The sequence below is a fragment of the Triticum aestivum genome, chromosome 6B, assembly GCF_018294505.1.
Source record: "Triticum aestivum cultivar Chinese Spring chromosome 6B, IWGSC CS RefSeq v2.1, whole genome shotgun sequence".
In the NCBI taxonomy this organism is placed as follows: Eukaryota; Viridiplantae; Streptophyta; class Magnoliopsida; order Poales; family Poaceae; genus Triticum; species Triticum aestivum.
This window is the reverse complement of record NC_057810.1, coordinates 116,007,246-116,019,753: the sequence shown is the minus strand read 5'-3', so window position 1 is coordinate 116,019,753 and position 12,508 is coordinate 116,007,246.

The window sequence follows — 12,508 nt, the reverse complement described above, 5'->3', positions numbered from 1 at the left end:
ATGGGCTACATGTCCTCCTCCAGGTTCCAGTCCCAGGTGTTCTTCATGGATGGCACGATCCATACTGGTGGGCAACGGGAATCATTCTCGCAGCTTTCTAGTTCGGTTCCACATGATGGAGACTCATCCAAGCTGAAGCGGCATAAATCTGGGATAGCGTGTCCCAGCATGTCGTTCATCCGGCGGTGCGCACTGAAGAGACAACCATGCTTCATGAACGGCAGGCCTTCCGTGTCATGCACGGAAGGTGGCATCCGCTTCACAATGGGGTAGTTGGCCCCGATGAAAAGCGAGTACTCTCCAAGAGTGTTCTTCGGCACCCACGTAGCATCACGGGGTTCGAACTCGGCGCCGTTCATCTGGTACACGCGGCATCCTAGATCTGGACACATGGTGACGTACATAGTCAAGGTCCATGCATAATAATGTTGTGCTCAAATATGGCGGTCAGTAATACTGTGCAGCAAATAGTACTACTCCGGTATAGAGGAAGTAAAATGACCGGCTTTTTATATAAAGTCACTCTTGGCTACATGGATGAGATAGTAAGACATGGAAAAACAAAAATGGTGGCAGCTAGTGGGTTCAAGTGTTCAAGGGCCTAGCTAGCTATACGCGTCCTCCAAGGTAAAAAGTACTCCTACTAGTACTACTACTAAGTATACTACTAGTACAACAATGAAAGAGAAGGCGAGAGGGTTAAAAAATGGAATACCTGGGTAGATGGTGACGGTCCGATCGTGGTAGATTGTGTGACCATGTTGCAAATCAGTGGTACCATGGGTAACGACTGCTAAGATAGTTGATCCCAATATGCCAAAGTCAGCTACAAGGTTCCAAGTTAGACCGAATCCCGGATGCAAATGCACATCCAGGATCGGCGATCTTATTTTGATTGGGGGATGACTGGTCCTTGCAAAATAATGGAGTACCATTAGGGATGCAAATGATGGTTTGTGCATTCCGTTTGTAATCTCCCATACCGTAGGATGGCAACCAGATGAAACAAGTCCCCTGGCTTGTCACCGCGAAGATGCGGCCTAGATGGCGCATGGCGTCTTCGAATGTGTAGGGGTACAAATCTGCCGCCGCCAACATGCGCCAGTCTCTGCCGTTACTACCTCTTGCATTGATGGCAATCCTTATGATGAACACCATGATGAGATAGTAATCGTCGTAGCTGCGTCGCTTTGTCGGTGGGTCCGCAATTGCTATCTTCTTCAATCTCATATAGGCATCATCATAAGTATTCAAGCCCAGCCAGTCCGGAAGGACGATCCCAATGGTGGAGAAGGGGTGTACCGAAATGGCCACACTGCTGTGGATGTTGTGCAAAATGATGGTGGTATTCGACCGGAGGTATGCAAGCCAATCTTCATTGGCACCGACCCAGACCTATATATAATATGGTGGGCAGCAGAGAAATTACGGGATGGAAGTGGAATAACTAAGCACTACATGATCAAACTCCATTACTGACTTGCTCATCGGACAAAATCCGACTACCTCTCAACATCGGCAACTCTAGCGGAGTCAACGTGCAACCATAGCCAGGGAGCGGTGGACTTTTCGAAGGATTGTTCCATGAAAGAACCTTATCCTTGAGGACGCATGGAAGACCAACAAGCATGGCCTTTTCCCAAGCCTGTTTAAGCAGCGTCTTGAAAAAGTTGGTCCAGGAAGCACCGAGTCTTGCGGCGGTGAGGACGGCGGAGTGGCGTCCGATTTCTCCTAGAGGATCATCATCCAAGGTCTCCCAGCCCCGACGAGGAGGAGAACCGCCTGGCGAATCCATGGGAGCAGCGATGAACTGCCTTCTCTTCGGGGGGAGGGGAACTGGCGAGGTGGAGATAAGAGCATAGTAACCGTAGGGCCTCGTCCCTTCCAACTGTAGATCGTTCCTCAGTGAAGGGGTGAGGCTATTATTTACTACTAGTACTAGCATTATGGAACATTATGGGATTGCATTATACTGTAAATAATAGCACTAGTAAAAAAAATTTGGCACTAGGTAGTAGTTTTTGGCGTGGATTAAGAAATATTGGGTATGTTTTTGCCATTTTTTGTACACGCCAACTTGTGTCAAAAAACGTCTTACATTATGTGACGGAGGAGTACGTACTCGTACTGTAGCAATACTAGTATTACTTTTTCGCAACTAGTAGTGTGATGTACTGTACTTCTAGTCTAGTCTAGTATAGTGCACCACTTTTGAACTCTTGAATCTCAGGGCCAAGGAGATACAGTTGGAAGTGGAGGGTACTACTGTTCTCTATAACCATCGCTGTACTATCAATGCAGGGAAAGTACACATGCGTAGTGGCCTAGTGGGTATTCTCGGTGCTCTATTGTGCCGCTCCTCTCACGTAGCTGGCCTACTCAGCCGCTCCTCTCACGAAAAACACTAGCAGCCTATTTATCAGCGACGGTTACTGCGGGTGTAGAACATTTGAGTTATTTGATCCAGCGAGACTAGGCTTTTCGCTTCCATTTGTGGAGGTGTAATGGATCTCGTCGAACTTTGTTAGTAGTTCCTTCTTTATGAATGAGATGAAGCAAAGCTTTTGCCTCTGTTTAAAAAAAACATCAAGAGGAATTTCTTTTATAGTAGAGCCAATAATGGAGTGAAGTCCATGCGTGCAACGCCACAAGCTAGAGAGTAGTAGTAGACCACTTTACGTATAGAGCCATATTGCACAGTTCCCAGTGCCCCGCCAGGCTTTTCCGGGTCCTCGGGCTTAATTGGGAGGCGCTAGTTTAAATATGCTACTAGCTGATGAGGAAGCTGCACGCGAGGTGCGGCTAGGGCGAGCACGCGAGCCACGGGATGCTGGGAAGGAAAACCCGTTCACGTGGCTAGGCTATCCAGTGCACCCAGATTGTGGGGCCGCACGTCCGTTTGACTTCAAAACTCAAACTACCCATGTAAAATATTAGCTCGTAGCAAAGCGTAGTAGTACTTTTTTTTAAAAGGCTGTCGTGTGTTCGGCCAGGATCGTACCCACAAAACGAGGTATACACTCCCGCAACCACTAGTAGTACTCGTTGGAGTACAACACAACCTAGAATCGCCTTTTGCTGCTAGTAGTACATACATTGTTCCTTACAAGAAACCCCTAATAATGCAAGAAACCACTAAAATGCCAAGAGACTACTACCACTTGCATACGTGGCAGACTTAAGATAATACTACCTTATCAACCATTGTACATGCTCTTACCAACCAGCCCTACCAAGAAACGACTACTCTACAAAGTGTCGTTATAGGCACGTTTCAACCCATGGCCCTGTTTGGATACATTTGTTGTCAATCTAACCCTGCCATCCAAATACCACGTTGGTTAGAGTTAGTTCAGGGTTAGAATCTAACTTGAACATTTGACAGGGCCCATGTCTCCCATTAAGTCAACGCCTTCTATTCGACCGGGTGTTATGACTTGTGGGACCTACATGTCAGTCTGAACAAAAATCCCCGAGTGACCTCCTACCTCCGGCCCGTCCACCTAGTCATCCTCGGGCATGGCATGCAGCTACCACCGCCGGCAGAAGGCGAGGTCAAAACCGCCGGCGCTGCGAAGCCCATGTTGCGGCAGCCCGAATGCCAGCTCCGTCCGGCGCTCGCGGTCACTAGCTAGTCTGCAAGGTTTGCTAGCTATATTGGCACGGCAGAGCAGCAGCTTTCTTGCGCGCGCCGCGCTAAGGCTAGCCATCTGGCTTGAGCGAAGACCAGCGCGGCGGGTTGCTCACTCGTGAGTCATGCTCGGGCCAGCCTGCCTACCCGGGCGAAGGCCAGCGTGGCATCCGGCCCGTCCGGCGGAACGGCGGCCAACTCGCTCATCACCGGCGCCACCGACGAACACGCATCAGTACTGTTTGAAGTAATGTTCAGGAAAAATTATGATTTGAGGGGGAATAACATGATATAAGGTCAGATGTGGGTCCCTCGTGTCAATGGTCAAACTAAATGTGTTGGTTTAAGCTGCCTCACCAGCACGGACGTGTGGGCCAACCCTGTCATAAATGGGTTTAAATGAACTTAATCGGTAGGAGTACTAGAGAGTAGTTTTTGGCGTGGATTAAGAATTTTTGGGTATGTTTTTGCTATTTTTTGTATAATAGATTCTTCCTAGGGCTGGTTGAAAGTAGTAGTTTTTTGTTAAATACTATACATATTTTAAGTAGGAGTGAAAGTTAAGCTTTGGAAGGCAATAAGCAAGGCTAGTTACATAGTGCATATGTGTACATGATTGAAAGTAAATATCAACCATGAGTGACTAATATCTTGATGGAAAACTCGAAACTATGGAATACTAGGGAAAAAATGCATGGTTAGAAATACTAGCAATGTTCATGTGCATTGCTACGAATCATAATTCCAATAATACTTATTCACAAACTTGATACAAAACACTCTAATTTTGAAATACATATGTCACTAGAGATATATTATGTTTCAATTAGAATATATTCCTTGGGCTGTTTTGGTGAGGTCAGGGAGGGATGTGGTTGGTTTTAAGATACTAATTATGGGTTTTTCTGCAAATTGGTAGACAAGTGGGATGTTGGTGAGAAAAGTCAACAACTTACCTCACAGTCGTTAGATGTAGATCTAATGGTCAGAAACGATGGATGGCAGTCACACCATCATCACCAGCTTAGTCTTGTGTAGGAGTACTAGCAAGATCCGTGCATTGCATGGAACATCAAGATGCTTTTTTTATAAAACACTTGTTGTGATTGAGCCTTGCGTGAGTAATCCCATGTGTAAAAACTAATGATATCTCGAGAAATATGAGATAAGGTGAAGAGGAGTGGGGTGTGGTGGTGATTGGTGGTTGGACTGAGCAGAGGCATGGGGATCGATGATGCCGGCAGCCGCCACCAGGCCAGTTTGTTCCAGAGGCTTCCTTTCTTAATTGCTCAACAATGAGGTTTGTTGTAGATAAAGATGAACGAGGGAAGGCCTTGTCTGCAAATGTGGAGAGGGGTGCGGGTATCTTTTAGTTTAATTTCCATCCGTCAGATATATATCGGATGGTCTATATTGCAAGATGGCACATGTACCATCATCACCAACTCAGTTTTTTATAACAGAAGAAATATAAGTATGGAAATACAAATGTATTATCGATACTTGCTTCCGTAAACTAGCACCTACATTCTGTTCAACGCCTCGGCATGTGGGCCTTAGCACAATGACTTCTCAACTGAGTAAAACAAAGATTTTCCCGTCGCCGATAAGGAGGGGGTGACGGCGGAGCGCTTTTTGGCTTGCTCTAGTCCTAGTAGTCATACTAGGTGGTCTAAGCTTGTGTAGATTTATTCTTTTTCACGTCTCGTGTTCGCCATACTGCCACGACTGTTGATGAATAGACGGTTAGTTATTCACGGGGAAACCCTTGTTGAGCGTGTTAGCGAGAGAGAGAGAGACAGTGTGCGTGGTTGATATGTTAGAGACTGAGGCAATGATAACAGATTCTTTGTGTCTATTTGTGTCGAGGATAGAGAGAGACATGTACATGGGGGTTTGTGTTGTGTAACGTGGAGACACATATACATAATTAGAGAGTGAGTGTGTGAGATACACATGCGAACATGGGGAGAGATGAGGATCCAGATAAATGGGTGTCTGTGCGTGTCTGGATGTGTTTGTGCACGCGTTTTGTGTGTGAGAGGGAGTGTGTGTATGTGGAGTAGAGAGACCACTGATGATGTAAACCTAGTATAAGGGAAGCGGGAATGGTGTGACATGTGTAGTAGCAAGATAGCACGGGTGCGGGCTGGGGGAGCATACTATTTTGAAGAGGCATCGATTGTGTGTGTGGGAGAGGGGTGTGAGAGCAAGAGAGAGAGAGAGAGAGAACTAGCTACGGAGAGAGAGAGAGGGAGGAAGAGAGGGGGCGAGAGGGGTCGTTTGTGTCCATAAATGGCGTATAGTTAGGGAGACAATGTTGATGTTGTCCGAAATTGGCCTATGTACGGAGACGCAAGGGAAGCGAGTCATCGTGTGTGTGATAGGGACTTCATGAGAGATCTAGAATAGATGGTGTAGAGAACAATGTGCGAAATCGAGAACGATGATACATTAGGGAGCTATGGAAAGAGTCACGACATATCTGTATACAGGGAAGGAACTGGGGTGGGTCCGCATGTGGGAGAGATAGAAAGAGGAGAGTGGTGCACAAGGAGACAAACTGTGCTTGTTTGCAGCGGGGGTGGTGTGTGAGGTGAGTGCGCGAGAACAACATAACTAGGGAGATAGTTGTTTGGGGGCGACGTTTTGTGTGTATGGGAAATATACATTGTACATAGTGCGTGTGCTTGGGTAAGAGAGATAGCGGGAGACCTAGAGAGTGAGAGAAGAGATGTGTGCATGTCCGAGAGACAAAGTGATAGAGACCTATATCGGGGTCCGGACTTTGCAAGAGAGAAGGGTGTTAATGTGCTCGTGTGTTGGTGTTTGGGGGAGAGAACGACTTCTCTCTATGTGTGTGTGTGGTGGTGGTGGGGGGGGGGTTGGCTTCAAATAAAGAGTGAGGTGTCTATATTTGAGGGACTTTAGCGTAATTGAGATATTGTGCACGCATGGTTGATCAATTTGTTTCACAGTTTGGACTATGAGATAACAATACTTTTGAACATGTGTGATATACCTTGATGTACCAGAATTACAAACCTAAGATTGGAATTTCAGAATTTGACTCCATCATTAGCTTTTGTAATTCATTTAAACGGAGGAACACTTTTTAATCCGGGATTTCGTGATTTCAAATTCATATATCAAACCTAGAGATATACACATACGAGCATGTTCAAACTTTATAATCATCTACTTTATTCATACACATACACATTTTTGCTTTTGTCATCATATTTAGGATAAACACATTTGGAATTTCATTTGAATTGGACCGTATGATGGTATTTGCTTGTAGTAGCTCAATGATCAATATTTGAATTGAATGGACAATCTAAGTTTCGAGTTGGAGACATTGAATTTCAAAACATGCACATTTTTTTGCGTGCAAAACAAACAAATTGTTATCCATGATATCATTGTCTGCCGTACGAGAGCATAATACTTATAATTTTAGGCGCCAAAAGCTTTCAAACTTCCCGCTCACATTGAAATATCACGCGCCCGAAAGTTTAACCCTGTGAATTCCTGTTTTACCCCTGCCTCATGAACAGAAAAGGGCTACTTTGGTAACTCCATTCTTTTCCCCTTTTTGCCCCTAACATTCTTCCCCAGAGCCCCTCCCCTTCCCCTCCCCGACCCCCCAACCACGGCAAGCCGCTGAATCTAGTCCTCCGCCGTAGCGGTGGACCTCACACCCCGCCGGATCTACCTTCCGCACCTTGGAACCCCCAACTGCCAACTAACCACTTCACCGGAGCCGCTTCAGCGACTATCTTGTCCACCGCTCTAGATCTCCTTGACCACCATCATGGTCCACCGCACTGGATCTTCTTAACCGGCGCCCTTGTCCACCACAGCATAGGCTCTTCACTGACTCCCTCGTCCGCCCCTTCGCTGGCCCTTCATACAAGCCCTCGTCCGCCACAACAGATCTGCCTCACCAAAAGCACTGTACAACGCGCCCGCCGAAGCCTTCTTCCACTGCACCGGACCCGCTCCACGGATGCCATATTCAACTCCACCGGCCCTGCTTTACCGATGTCGCAGCCTCATCAAGTTATTTCGATTTGTACTCCTTCCGTGCAACTGTTCTCTTACCACAGATGAGCTTTCTTGTATGTCAATAGGCGCTGCAACCATAGCACCGGAGCCGCTTCAGCGATGGCGACAGCCGACCCAAACTCAACCACAACAAGAGCACCATCAGCGATCCTTAGCTATCAAGTATGACAATGATACCCATACGCCGACGAAAATTGTCAGGACCCCGACTCAATGCCACATCGATCTAGCATGTAACACCTCGTATCACTTTGCGGCCTCACGCACGGTATTCCCACGGGTGTCGCCTTACCTTTGCCCAGGACCGTTTGCGCCTTTTGGCACATGTATATGACAGTGTCGCTAGCATCCATATGATAAGGAGCCCGGGCTGACATGGCTAGTCGTAAACCCAAAGTGGCACCAACTTACAGGGACAGGCATCCATGACCCAGCATCGAACGTGTCGGTCATCAGCGAGTGAATCCAGGCTGTAGCACTGGGCTAGCAGGACTCCGGTGAACCGGGCTGTAGCGGGCTAACAGGACTCCGATATTCATCGTGTGACATTTCCCCGAAGGGACAGACACAGGAACGAAGAAGGACACATGCCGGCCAGCCTAAGTGTTCTGGAGCAGTAGCAAGCTACCATGGCTCAGTGGAAGCACTAGGAGACATTTCCCGGTAAGAGAGGCTACTAAGGATAAACAACTAGATAGCCAGATCCCACACATACCAAGCATTTCAATAACATACACACAATATGCTCGATATGTGCAAATACAACATGGCATCACAACATGACTCTACGACTCAAATATTTATTCATTACAAACATGGGTCTCACGACCCAAAATTCAGAGCATACAAGTCAAAGCACAAGCGGAAGCTATCATGTCTGAGTACAGACATCTATAAATGAAAAAGGCTGAAAGCCTGAACTATCTACCAGATCCTGCCGAGGGCACAAGATCGTAGCTGAGGTAACAAGCTAAAGGTCGAAGACCACGCGGAATTACTAGTGAGACTGAAGTCTCTCTGCAAAAACATAAGATAGGCAAACGTGAGTACAAATGTACCCAGCAAGACTTACATCAGAACTAACTACATATGCATCATTATCAATAAGGGGATGGTGGGGTTTAACTGCAGCAAGCCAGCTTTGACTCGGTGGCTAACCTGAACTACGACTGCAATGTAACTCTTTTGAGGTGGCGCACACGAATCCACATATTCACCATATCAATACACCACTATGGATCCGCTCCCGTCTCCCTACGAGAACGCCATCCATAGCACTCACGCTTATCTTGCGTATTTTAGAGTATCCACTTTCACTTGTCTATGAACTGATATAAGCAACCCAGAAGTCCTTTACCGCGGACACGGCTATTCGAATAGATGATGTTAACCCTGCAGGGGTGTACTTCTTCATACATGTTTCCACCACTTAGCGTCTGCACACGACATGTGCTCGGCAGACTTCAAGCGAAAGCCGACGTGGGTGTAGACCACGACCTACCTAAACACTCAAGTCTCTAGTCCAGGTTTATCGCCTATTCGGGTTCCATCCATGAGGAGATCCGGCCGGAGTTTCGCTCACAGCCCCAAACGATGTGAACAGGGTTCCCGAGACATCAAACGCGCGCCCGGTACACCGTGCGACGTGCCTACCACATGACAGCCCACCCCTCCGGTCAGCGCTGCCCACGGCCTCCAGCATACTACAAACACCAGAAACTACTTGCAACTCCTGGACAGAGGACAAGGGTGAATAAGAAGTCGAGCGGGGTCATATTTCTGGGCCCAATGTATGGTAGTAGCTGAATCATGGATCACAAACACAGAACTCAGTTCCTAAGGACGGCTTCAATGAGACAATCCACCATGTACTCCTACATGGCCTCTCACCGCTACCTTTACCAAATCGTGTTCACACACTTAGCTCACACACAGTAGGACATGTTCACACGCCTCTGATTCATCCCCGATGAATCAGACCTGACTCAACTCTAAGCAGTAGCAGGCATGACAAACAAGCATGAATGAGTAGGAACATCAAGGCTCAAACAACTCCTACTCATGCTAGTGGGTTTCATCTATTTACTGTGGCAATGACAGGTCATGCAGAGGATAAAGGGGTTCAACTACCGCAGCATGTAACAGTTGAATCGTTGTTGTCCTAATGCAGTAAAAGAGAGCAGGAGCGAGAGAGTAGGATTGTATCGGAATGAACAAGGGGGTTTTGCTTGCCTGGCACTTCTGAAGATAACATTGAGTCTTCATCAGTGTCAACGATCACATCATCGGTACAACGTCTATCGAGGGGGAACAACACCGGCAAACACAGAAGAAACACGACCAATGCAATGCACAATATGATGCATGCTATGACATGGCAATATGAATGTGTTTTGGGCTAATGCACCTAGCAATAGATTAAATGAAGTTGGTTTGAATACAAGATTCAAATTGCAACTCCATATATGGTTATTTAAATGCCCTTTATTTGTTTTGTCCAAACAGAGGACAAACATTGTTCAAACATGCATGAAAATGATACAGATGGATTCCTTGAATTTTTCTGATAATTTTTCATATATAAATTATTTAATTTGGAGTTACGGTTGAATTTCTATGATTTTTAGAAGTTTATACAATTTTCTGGAATTTCAGAATATTAATAATTCCAGTAACTCATTATTGCGTCAGCCTGACGTCAGTGTGACATCAGCAGGTCAACAGGTCACTGTCCAGTCAAACCTAACAGTGGGTCCCGCGTGTTAGTGAAATTAGTTTAGTTAGAATTTAATTAAACTAAACTGGGTTAATTAACAGGGCTGGGCCCCACCTGTCAGTGAGTCAGTGGGTTAGCTAAAATTAGTTATTAACTTAACCAAAAGTTAGCAGGGGCCGGGCCCACACGTCAGTGACCCAGGGGGGTCAAATCCATGGTCAACTCAGTCAAACCTGCCGGCGACTAACCGCCGGCGAGGTCTGAGACGGCGGCGATGCGCGGAATTTGCAAAACAGGCCACGGTTCGAGGCGCGGATGGCACCGTTGGAACCCCGAGCCTCGTCCGCGTCGTCTGGTGCTAGTGGGGTCGTCGGAGACGACTCAGATCGATGGCGGCGTCCGCTTCCGCGGCGGCCGGAGTTCGGGCGCGAACGGTGGCGATGCTAGGGCGCACTAAAGGAGAAAACGAGGAGTGCTACGTGCTCCTGGGGGTTCACCGAGCACGGTGACGTGCTCAGGCGCGGGCTGCGGTGGCCCTGGCCACGGCGGCGCCATGGCCGGCGGAGCCGAGCTCTCGGCTGTGATGGCCAACGGGGTTTGGGGGCAGCTCGAGCAACGTGACTAGGGGGAGAAGGAAGAGGAGCTCACGGCGAGTTGGCCGGTGCAGACGACGGGGCCGGGGAAGTGTCGGAGCGAGCGGGACGGCGAGGCGGATCTCCGGTGGCCGAGGAGGGGGAAAACGTCGGGGCGGCGCTCCGGGGCCCCTCTGGTCGCGTGAGACGACGAGGAGGACGAGGGAGGACCGGCGGAGCGCGAGGGCGTGTCAGAGAGGCTTCGGGATGGCTGCGGCCGCACGAGCGCTGGTCGGCGGCGACGGCTCCGTTCGGTCGCGGGAGGGAGAGAGAGCAGAGGGGGATAGGGACGGAGGGAGAGACACGGGAGAGTGAGAGAGGGTCGAGGGGGCCGCGTGGCGTCACCGGGTCGTCGAGGAGGAGCCAAGCAGGTTGGGAGGGAGGAGGTGGCCGGGGCGCGTGGCCGCGCGCGCCGGGCGCGTGCCCGTCCTCCTGGCAGAGGAGGAAGGCGACAGGGGGGGTAGCGGTGGCGGGCTGGGCCGCTGGAGGAGCTGGGCTAGGTAAGTGGGCGCCAGGTAAGTGGCTGGGCTTCTCTCTCTTTTTTATATTTCTGTTCTGTTTTCTATTTAATTGCCACTGAATTCAAATTCAAACAAATTTGAAAACAGTGCCAAAACTCCCCTGGATAATTTTATGTCACTTAAGGTCTACTCCTCATAAACATAAAATATCTCAGGGCATTTGAAAATATATTCATTATATATTATGAATATAACTCCAAATTCAAATAAAATATTGATTTAAAATTAGAGCCCAAATAATTCCTTAGAAATGTCCCAAAATTTTGGTTTGATTTATAACTCTTGCCAAAATTGTCAGAGCTATTTCTAGGGCATTTTGGATTTACTGATTGCAATTTTAGGGTTTCTTGCCCCTTTATTAAAATGATTTCCGAGGCTTTCAATTTCCTCATTTCAACTTTCAGAATATAGACATGATGCACACATGAAGCTCGCCTAGCGCATTACCAGAAGCTAGGGATGTGACAACTCAGCCCCACTAAACAAGAATCTCGTCTCGAGATTCAAGCGTAGGGTAAGATGACGGGGGAACGCAAACTAGTATAATCTTCACGATCCAGGGTGCACTTCATAGGAACGTTGTTTCGATCACCATCTTTGTCTCGATGTCTTGTTCTGAGAACTCCAGTTATTATGACAATGAGAGGAGAAGGAGACTCTAGAAGGATCGATCTTCTCGAAGGTCGAACAACTCAGGATACATTACAGAATGGGACATAGCAACATCTCTCGAGCTGAGAGACGAAGCACACCTCTAGAGGAATGGAGTGGAACAAATGACGGAGGTTTACCAGGTAGACTACAATTCCACACTTACGAGGGTGGTAAACGGTTGTCAGCGTAGCGAGGAGTTGAGTTGCCATGATACCACAACGAGGCACCTTAGGGATGGTGACTCGTAGATATATCCCCTTAGGTGGCAAAAAGAATTACTTTT